This window comes from Phyllobates terribilis, unplaced genomic scaffold, assembly GCF_046119375.1.
Source record: "Phyllobates terribilis strain yellow unplaced genomic scaffold, ASM4611937v1 Scaffold_11__3_contigs__length_659146591, whole genome shotgun sequence".
Taxonomy (NCBI): Eukaryota; Metazoa; Chordata; class Amphibia; order Anura; family Dendrobatidae; genus Phyllobates; species Phyllobates terribilis.
In genome coordinates, this window is record NW_027362771.1 from 258403388 (window position 1) to 258413464 (window position 10077).

A 10077-nucleotide genomic window follows, 5' to 3' on the forward strand; every position below is an offset into this window, starting at 1 on the left:
TTCACCCCTGGATAGCCTTCAATATCAAGCCCTCGTTTCCTCCATTCCAGTGTTTTTCTGGAGGCATTCCAAGTGTAGTACTTTGGTAAATCACAGTAGAGAATTGTTTTTGCAAAAGGGTCTTGTTGACACAGCTCAAAAAATGCCAAGAGGGTGGTGTTAGGAGCTGCTGCTGCAAGTTTGCTGGGTTAAAGTAAATTCTCTGTCCATTTTCCAAGTGCACGCTCAGATGCACAACTGGTGGGTAGCGCTCATGAATGAAGAATCCTAGTATTCTCCAAACAGCTTCATTGCTGCTTATGTACCTGCCCATCTGGAATGCCTCCACTTCATCAATAATAGGTCCATTTTTCTAGAGTTCAAAAACTGCTTGATCACTTCCTTTGTGGACATATTTGCAGATATACTTGATTGATTTCACAGAGTGGCAAGATTCAACATTTATATGGGCCTGGAAGATTTTTGAGAGCAAAGGGTTGTAAGGCACTACCCACCTGTTGTCAATTTCAATCTCTTGGAGTGATGATCCAACACGCATTTTGAGCTTTGCTATGAAACCACCATCCCCTGGCTTTCTTCTTTGGTAGACTGGATATCCATCTTGTCCTGTTTGGGTTTCTTGGACCAGGGATCGTGGATAATGCTTTGAACACCTGCCATCAATCAGGAGAATTTTTGTTCAGACTCCCACATGGACCGTGGATCATGTTTTTTGTGAAGGTGTCAAACAGCAATGGGTCAATCTGAGGGTCTGGCAATTCGGCGCTGATGATATTGTCAATTTCGGTAGGCTGTATTTTTTGCTTCAGCCAAATCAAGATGTGGGCGTGAGGAAGGCCTCTTTTTTGCCATTCAACTGAATACATCCAGCACTGCGCCTCACCATAAATATGTGATTTTGTGATGAGATTAGTCATTTTTGAAAGTTTCTGTTTGAAAACCCGAGCAATAAGGTCATGGCGATTTCACTCTTTTTTGGCCTGGCAACAGGTGCCCTCCAATTTCCTCCCAGGCAGGATTGCAAGTAAAGGTGATGAAAAGATCTGGACGGCCATACTTTCTCACATAAGTCATTGCATCCTGTGTGTATTCATGCATGTGTCGTGGGCTTCCAGTGACATTTGATGGAAGAATAATCATTTTTCCCCAACTCTTTTGGATCAGCATCATTTGCAACAGCATGTCTAAGGTGAATATATTCCTCTGCCCTGAGCTTCTTTTGATTTAGTCGGATGTATAAAAGACGTTCACTCTCAATCTTTGCATGCATGTCAACAATAAATTGGTGGAAGAGGTGTTTGCATTTCAAGATGTGATTTTCCTCTGCAAATCTTGTCATGATCCTATATGCATAGAAGTCCATGGCAGACACTTTTTTTCCTGAAGGGTTGCCTGTTGTAGGATCTGTCTGAGGTATTCCAAAGTGATAGCCATCCTGTCCCTGCCAAAAGATGATTGGATATTGCAGAGCATCATAGGACCTGTGCGTTTCTGCTACTCGTTGCAAACTATTGTTCCTTTTCTGAAGCACAATGTCACGGCTTTGAAAATCATTACCTACAATCAAGATGGCTACCTCATCAAATGTGGGAGCATTGAAACATCGCTGATGTTCACCTTGTGGTATTTTGTCAGCTCGAATGACAACCTTGTAATCGTCATTTGGCATGCATTCAAGTGCAGTCTTGAAAAGTTGAACATATAGATTGTTGGAGTGAAGGAACTGCTACAAAATAGTGGCAATATCAAGACGAGTGTTAGGAATTAAAGAGCATCTCCGCTGAGCATCAGCTTCTGCATTTCCCATAAAGAAGAGTTGAAGAAATTGAGGTTCTTCTCCTTGTAATGGAAGCAGTGAGCCAATTGAGTGGTAAACCTGTCTTTGAACTTTAAATGTCGGCATAAATCCTGTTGTAAACATTTCTTTTGTTGCACCAAATGATGTCATTTGGAAGCAGGAGTTGTACTTCCTAATGTTGTCCAAGAAATGCTTTGATATTGTACTGGTACCTGTCATCAGAGGCTTTAGGGGATCTAGTGGTGACAGGAGAGGTGGAAGTTTTATCTTGCCATTTGCACAGCATAAACCTGGCGGTTCATCTTTCCATTTCAGGGCACTGCAGTACATGCAAACCACATCCATTTTTCCTATCTGAACTTTAGGATTATGCTGATAGTTTATGTCTGACTGGTAACAAAAGGCAGCATGTTTCAAATCTCCAACCATTTCCTGTGCCCTGGTGGAAGAAATAGCAATTCTCTTAGTGGCAAGTCGGCCTTCTCTCTGCTGAGATGACTCATTGGCCCTTGAGGAAGCAGCTCTTCTTCTCTTATCTGCAAGCCTCGCTTCCCTCTCCTCAGAAAGTTCATTGGCCCTTGAGGAAGCAGCTCTTGTTCTCTTGTCTGCAAGCCTCACTTCCCTCTGCTCAGAAAGTTCATTGGCTCTTGAGGAAGCAGCTCTTGTTTTCATATCTGCAAGCCTTGCTTCCCTCTCCTCAGAAAGTTCATTGGCCCTTGAGGAAGCAGCTCTTGTTCTCTTGTCTGCAAGCCTCACTTCCCTCTGCTCAGAAAGTTCATTGGCTCTTGAGGAAGCAGCTGCTGTTCTCATGTGTGTCAGCCTTGTTTCTCGGTCTTTACATTTTTCATTGGCCCGTAATGCTGCTTTTCTTTTCGCATCAGCTGACATTCGTGCCATGAAATTCCTTTTCTTATGAGGCATTATTGTGGTAAAAATAGTCTGTAACTGGCAGTTTCTATATCCTCTCACATAGAAGTAATGGGACTGACATCCACCAACATACCCTAACTGACATCTTATTACCTTACACAAGATTTGTTATACTGAGAATGTCCTTTGTTGCCTATATTAACCAATCACTGCTCAGATTAATTGACTGTAGCAAAATAGAAGCTGAGCTGTGATTGGTTGCTATTGGCAGCCTGATAAATCTTTGTGAGATGAGTTTTGTGTGTGCTGAGGGTGGTATATGTGTTCAAGCACGTGGTACTGTGTGGCGCATTTTGTGTGTGTGTTCTTATCCCCGTGTGTGGTGAGTATGAGTATCCCATGTCGGGGGCCCACCTTAGCAACTGTACGGTATATACTCTTTGGAGCCATCGCTCTCATTCTTTAATTCTCCCTTGTTCACATGTGGCAGCTGTCAATTTGCCTCCAACACTTTTCTTTTCACTTTTTCCCCATTATGTAGATAGGGGCAAAATTGTTTGGTGAATTGGAACACGCGGGGTTAAAATTTCGCCTCACAACATAGCCTATGACGCTCTCGGAGTCCAGATGTGTGACTGTGCACAATTTTGTGGCTGTAGCTGCGACGGTGCAGATGCCAATCCTGGACATACACACATACATACATACACACACACACACACACACACACACACACATTCAGCTTTATATAATAAATATATACAGTACAGACCAAAAGTTTGGACACACTTTCTCATTTAAAGATTTTTCTGTATTTTCATGACTATGAAAATTGAACATTCACACTGAAGGCATCAAAACTATGAATTAACACATGGGGAATTATATACTTAACAAAAAAAGTGTGAAACAACTGAAAATATGTCTTATATTCTAGGCTCTTCAAAGTAGCCACCTTTTGCTTTGATGACTGCTTTGCACACTGTTGGTATTCTCTTGATGAGCTTCAAGAGGTAGTCACCGGAAATGGTCTTCCAACAATCTTGAAGGAGTTCCCAGAGATGCTTAGCACTTGTTGGCCCTTTTGCCTTCACTCTGCGGTCCAGCCCACCCCAAACCATCTCGATTGGGTTCAGGTCTGGTGACTGTGGAGGCCAGGTCATCTGAGAGCGAGAAAAAAAGAGGGCAAAACAGGCACCAAGCATACAAAATCATAAGATATAGAGACATAATGTTGGAAAATATTTAGAAATGTTATTATGACTGGGACAAACAACACCACTAATTAAAAACATGATAAAAAACATATACGACAAAGACAAGTGAGAATGTGACCCCTTATAGAATATTTAATATAAATAGCCAATAAATATTAAATAAATAATGAATAAATATTAATTCATATATCCAAAATATTGCACAGGTATGGTATATAGAAATTAGATTTTGTTCCTGATAGTATAAATATACATAAATGGAATATATTTTCCAAATGTATCACAGGAAAGCCAAAAATATACTCAGATTCTCCCTAACATGAACAAATGCCCAATAGAAAATAGTGAGGAAGAAAAGGAAGCATATAAATCAGTTATAACAAGAACAAAATATACCAACCATGTAAGAGTCAAAGATGAAGCAAAGGGGATATCCAAGAAATGCCTGACCATACGCGTTACGCCATTATATTCTGGCTTCCCCTGACCTGGCGTAACGCGTAGGGTCAGGCATTTCTTGGATATCCCCTTTGCTTCTTCTTTGACTCTTACATGGTTGGTATATTTTCTTCTTGTTATAACTGATTTATATGCTTCCTTTTCTTCCTCACTATTTTCTATTGGGCATTTGTTTATATTAGGGAGAATCTGAGTATATTTTTGGTTTTCCTGTGATACATATGGAAAATATATTCCATTTATGTACAGTACAGACCAAAAGTTTGGACACACCTTCTCATTTAAAGATTTTTCTGTATTTTCATGACTATGAAAATTGAACATTCACACTGAAGGCATCAAAACTATGAATTAACACATGTGGAATTATATACTTAGCAAAAAAGTGTGAAACAACTGAAAATATGTCTTATATTCTAGGTTCTTCAAAGTAGCCACCTTTTGCTTTGATGACTGCTTTGCACACTCTTGGCATTCTCTTGATGAGCTTCAAGAGGTAGTCACTCGAAATGGTCTTCCAACAATCTTGAAGGAGTTCCCAGAGATGCTTAGCACTTGTTGTCCCTTTTGCCTTCACTCTGCGGTCCAGCTCACCCCAAACCATCTTGATTGGGTTCAGGTCTGGTGACTGTGGAGGCCAGGTCATCTGGCGTAGTACCCCATCACTCTCCTTCTTGGTCAAATAGCCCTTACACAGCCTGGAGGTGTGTTTGGGGTCATTGTCCTGTTTAAACATAAATGATGGTCCAACTAAACGCAAACTGGGTGGAATAGCATGCCGCTGCAAGATGCTGTGGTAGCCATGCTGGTTCAGTATGCCTTCAATTTTGAATAAATCCCCAACAGTGTCACCAGCAAAGCACCCCCACATCATCACACCTCCTCCTCCATGCTTCACAGTGGGAACCAGGCATGTAGAGTCCATCCGTTCACCTTTTCTGCGTCGCACAAAGTGGTGGTTGGAACCAAAGATCTCAAATTTGGACTCATCAGACCAAAGCACAGATTTCCACTGGTCAAATGTCCATTTCTTGTGTTCTTTAGCCCAAATAAGTCTCTTCTGCTTGTTGCCTGTCCTTAGCAGTGGTTTCCTAGCAGATATTTTACCATGAAGGTGTAATAGTGGGGAAGGGCGTAGCCTTCCCTTGGCACTGAGATAGTTAAAGGAAGTGTTCCTGAAGTCAGACCTCTCTAACTGTTGGTCGACCAAGCTAAGGGGTTAGCTTTAGTGGTCCAGTCAGTCGAGTAGAGGGGGAACTTAGTGCCCTGATCAAGCCTTGAGTGACATAGAGCTTGTTCCTGGCATAATTCCTTGTGGGCTGCAGTACCTGTAAACAGCCACAAGATGCCACTGTTCTGGGTGCAGATGTCAGGTTTAGTCTGCTAGCAGTGTTACAGACAGTGATGAGTTAATGCTGTGTGATGTCAGCTCACCGAGGGTGGTCACTTTAGGAAAATTCCTGCTTAAGTTTCCAGAAGCAGGAGGAGTGTCTCAGTAAGAGATAGGACAGTGGATTGTACGGGCAGCTAATATATGTGGCTGCTAGGGTAGACGGGAGCTCCATACCCTCAGACAGTGGGATCACCAGTGTGAAAGTCTCCCTATGCAAGAGCAAGAGTCCTGTTAGCCGGCCGGAGAAACTTATCAAAGGTAGTGAGGACCCGGGGCACTTCTAGTCTGCAGGAAGCCGAGGAAGATAAATAGGACTCCAGGCTAAGACGTGGGGGAGAGATATCGGATCCCGATCACTGTTGATATTGCAGAAGAGTCTCTTGGGCCAGAGATTAGAGTCACAGAGATGCTTCACTCAGAGAGGGAACCAGGGCTGAAGAAGTTGCCAGCGCCTGTGAGAGAGATAATAACCTGTCGGGCCATATCCATTATATCTGCCTGTAAATATTGTACATATTCCTGTTCCCCAAGTAAAGTTCAAGTTCTGGTTAAGAACCTCGTGTCCTCTGAATTTATTGCTGTCCTGGTCCCAGAAGAGAAATGCCTGGAGACAGCCGCGATCGGATGGTTTGAAGTAAGTGGAGAGCCCCACATACACAGCCACATTTCAGAGGGAGGACACGTATTGTCTGTAGGGTGCCAGAGCGAGAGGGGGCTACAGCTCGCCCACGACTACCTCGCTGGGGCACCTTACAAAGGCCTGCTGCACAAAGTCTCCTCTTAACAGTTGTTGAAGAGATGTGTCTGCTGCTAGAACTCTGTGTGGCATTGACCTGGTCTCTAATCTGAGCTGCTGTTAACCTGCGATTTCTGAGGCTGGTGACTCGGATAAACTTATCCTCAGAAAGAGAGGTGACTCTTGGTCTTCCTTTCCTGGGGCGGTCCTCATGTGAGCCATTTTCTTTGTAGCGCTTGATGGTTTTTGCAACTGCACTTAGGGACACTTTCAAAGTTTGCCCAATTTTTCCGACTGACTGACCTTCATTTCTTAAAGTAATGATGGCCACTCGTTTTTCTTTACTTAGCTGCTTTTTTCTTGCCATAAAACAAATTCTAACAGTCTATTCAGTAGGACTATCAGCTGTGTATCCACCTGACTTCTGTACAACACAACTGATGGTCCCAACCCCTTTTATAAGGCAAGAAATCCCACTTATTAAACCTGACAGGGCACACCTGTGAAGTGAAAACCATTTCCGGTGACTACCTCTTGAAGCTCATCAAGAGAATGCCAAAAATGTGCAAAGCAGTCATCAAAGCAAAAGGTGGCTACTTTGAAGAACCTAGAATATAAGACATATTTTCAGATGTTTCACACTTTTTTGTTAAGTATATAATTCCCCATGTGTTAATTCATAGTTTTGATGCCTTCAGTGTGAATGTACAATTTTCAAAGTCATGAAAATACAGAAAAATCTTTAAATGAGAAGGTGTGTCCAAACTTTTGGTCTGTACTGTATATATATATATATATATATACACTGTGTTCCAAATTATTATGCAAATAATATTTTCTCAGATTTTCCCAAATTACCTATATGAATTGCAGTCATTGTAATTTTCCAGTCAAATAACTATTAGAGTACAATTGAAAGTTTTTTGTACAAACTGCCTATGATAACAGTATATTTTTAAAAAAATAAAAAACTCAAACTGCACTCAAAATGCATGTTCCAAATTATTATGCACAGCAGAGTTTTCAACCTTTTCATTTTAATAAAGAACAAAAAAATGGTAATTTTTGAAATTATAAGCATTAGCATGTTATTATAAACTGAAATCAAAAAGTTTTCAACTCAAAACTTTATTCTAGGTGATGTTACATTTGCACATAGGATCTCTTGTTCGAAAGGAGCTTCTGAACTCTCTCGTCCATTGAATTTGTCAGGTTTTGGATGGTTTCTGCTTCAATTGTTTTGCATGAGGACAGAATACCCTCCCAGAGCTGTTGCTTAGATGGGAACTGCCTCCCGCCATCATAGACACTCCTTTTGATGATGCTCCAGAGGTTCTCAATGGGGTTGAGGTCAGGGGATTTTTGAAATTATAAGCATTAGCAGGTTATTATAAACTGAAATCAAACAGTTTTCAACTCAAAACTTTATTCTAGGTGATGTTACATTTGCACATAGGACCGCTTGTTCGAAAGGAGCTTCTGAACTCTCTCGTCCATTGAATTTGTCAGGTTTTGGATGGTTTCTGCTTCAATTGTTTTGCATGAGGACAGAATACCCTCCCAGAGCTGTTGCTTAGAAAATGATCTTGCTGCGGAATGCACGGTTCTTCTTCTTGAACCATGGAAGGAAGTGCTGTTTGAGAAACTCAACATACATTATGGAGTTCATCTTTACCCCTTCAGGGATTCTAAAAGGGCCGACAATCTCTCTCCCCATGATTCCAGCCCAAAAAATTACTCCGCCGAAGCCGTGTTTGCATGGGGTGTCCATCAACCAGCCATCCTCCACTCCATCCATCTGGACCATCGAGATCATTTCATGCATGATAATGCTCAGTCTCATGCTGCACATAACACATCTGCATCTCTGGCTGCTATGGGCATAAAAGGGGACAAACTTATGGTGTGGCACCCATGCTCCCCTGACCTCAACCCCATTGAGAACCTCTGGAGCATCATCAAAAGGAGTGTCTATGATGGCGGGAGGCAGTTCCCATCTAAGCAACAGCTCTGGGAGGGTATTCTGTCCTCATGCAAAACAATTAAAGCAGAAACCATCCAAAACCTGACAAATTCAATGGACGAGAGAGAGTTCAGAAGCTCCTTTCGAACAAGGGGTCCTATGTGCAAATGTAACATCACCTAGAATAAATTTTTGAGTTGAAAACTGTTTGATTTCAGTTTGTAATAATCTGCTAATGCTTATAATTTCAAAAATGACCATTTTTTTGTTCTTTATTAAAATGAAAAGGTTGAAAACGCTGCTGTGCATAATAATTTGGAACATGCATTTTGAGTGCAGTTTGAGTGTTTTATTTTTTTAAAAATATACTGTTATCATAGGCAGTTTGTACAAAAACCTTTCAATTGTACTCTAATAGTTATTTGACTGGAAAATTACAATGACTGCAATTCATATAGGTAATTTGGGAAATCTGAGAAAATATTATTTGCATAATAATTTGGAACACAGTGTGTGTGTGTATATATATATATATATATATATATATATATATATATATATATATATATATATATATATATATGCCACAACCAACATGGCTACGGCATTACAGTGCCTGGCAGTAGTGATGAACCAGCATGCTCGGTGCTCGCCTGAGCATCTCACTGCTCGAGATGCTCGGCGCTCGCCAAGTATTTCCGGGGTTACTGGGTGGGAGCCCGGGTCTCCTCCCTGCATGTTTGGCGCTCTTTACATAGTAAATGAACATGCAGGGATTGCCTGCCACGCACTGTAATGCCGTAGCCATGTTGGTTGTGGCATTACAGTGATTGACTGGCCGCACAGCGTCATCAGGTCTATATCAGACCTGGCGCCGCCATGCTCGTCACAGTCACTCCGGAATCAGACAGTGTAGGGAGAGCTGCTGCTGAGCTAGGGAGAGATTTGCTTGTTTCTAGTTAGTGTAGGTGTACCAAACTATATTAGAGACACATATCCATCTCAACACACAGTCCTTCTGAGGACTAATCCATCTGCAGAGATATCAGGCAGGCAGTGTATATAGGCAGGCAGGCAGGGTATATAGCAGACTGCAGTGCACATAGCACAAGAGGCTCCATTCCAGTTTTGTCTGCTGCTGTTAGATATTTCTAGAAATAGGCCAGGAATAATTTTTTTTGGATCTTAATCCTCATTTTTTGCTTAAAAAGCAATCCAGAGAACGCCTTTGTTCTGTGCCATTTGCTTGTTGGAACTGTTGATTACAGCCAGGTCCTTTCCATATTACAGCGCTAAAAATCCAGCTTTTTAAAATTGTGTTTTGTCCGTCACACGGATCACATATAATTGCTCTGAAAATACTGCCATTTCTGGCCTCCATTAAAAAAAATTTTAGTGTGTCAGTGTAGCAATTGACACCAGTTTGCTGTTCAGAATAGTTACCTACAGGCCAGCTATTTAAAACTGTGATTTGTCTGTCACACGGATCACATTATAAGTTCGCTCCAAATTCAGTCATTTGTAGTGAGCGTGGAAGATACTGTCCACCATTTAAAATGGGCAAGGCACGAGGCAAGGGACAGGAAACCGGACGTGATGGTGATGGTGCATGCGGATGCCAAGGCCGTGGGCAAGCTGAAA

At 41.7% G+C, this 10077-nt stretch overlaps 1 pseudogene; it reads right to left on the minus strand.

The window, feature by feature from the left end:
• Positions 1-352: 352 nt before the first annotated feature.
• Positions 353-1669, minus strand: LOC141167252 (uncharacterized; annotated as a pseudogene).
• Positions 1670-10077: the final 8408 nt, after the last annotated feature.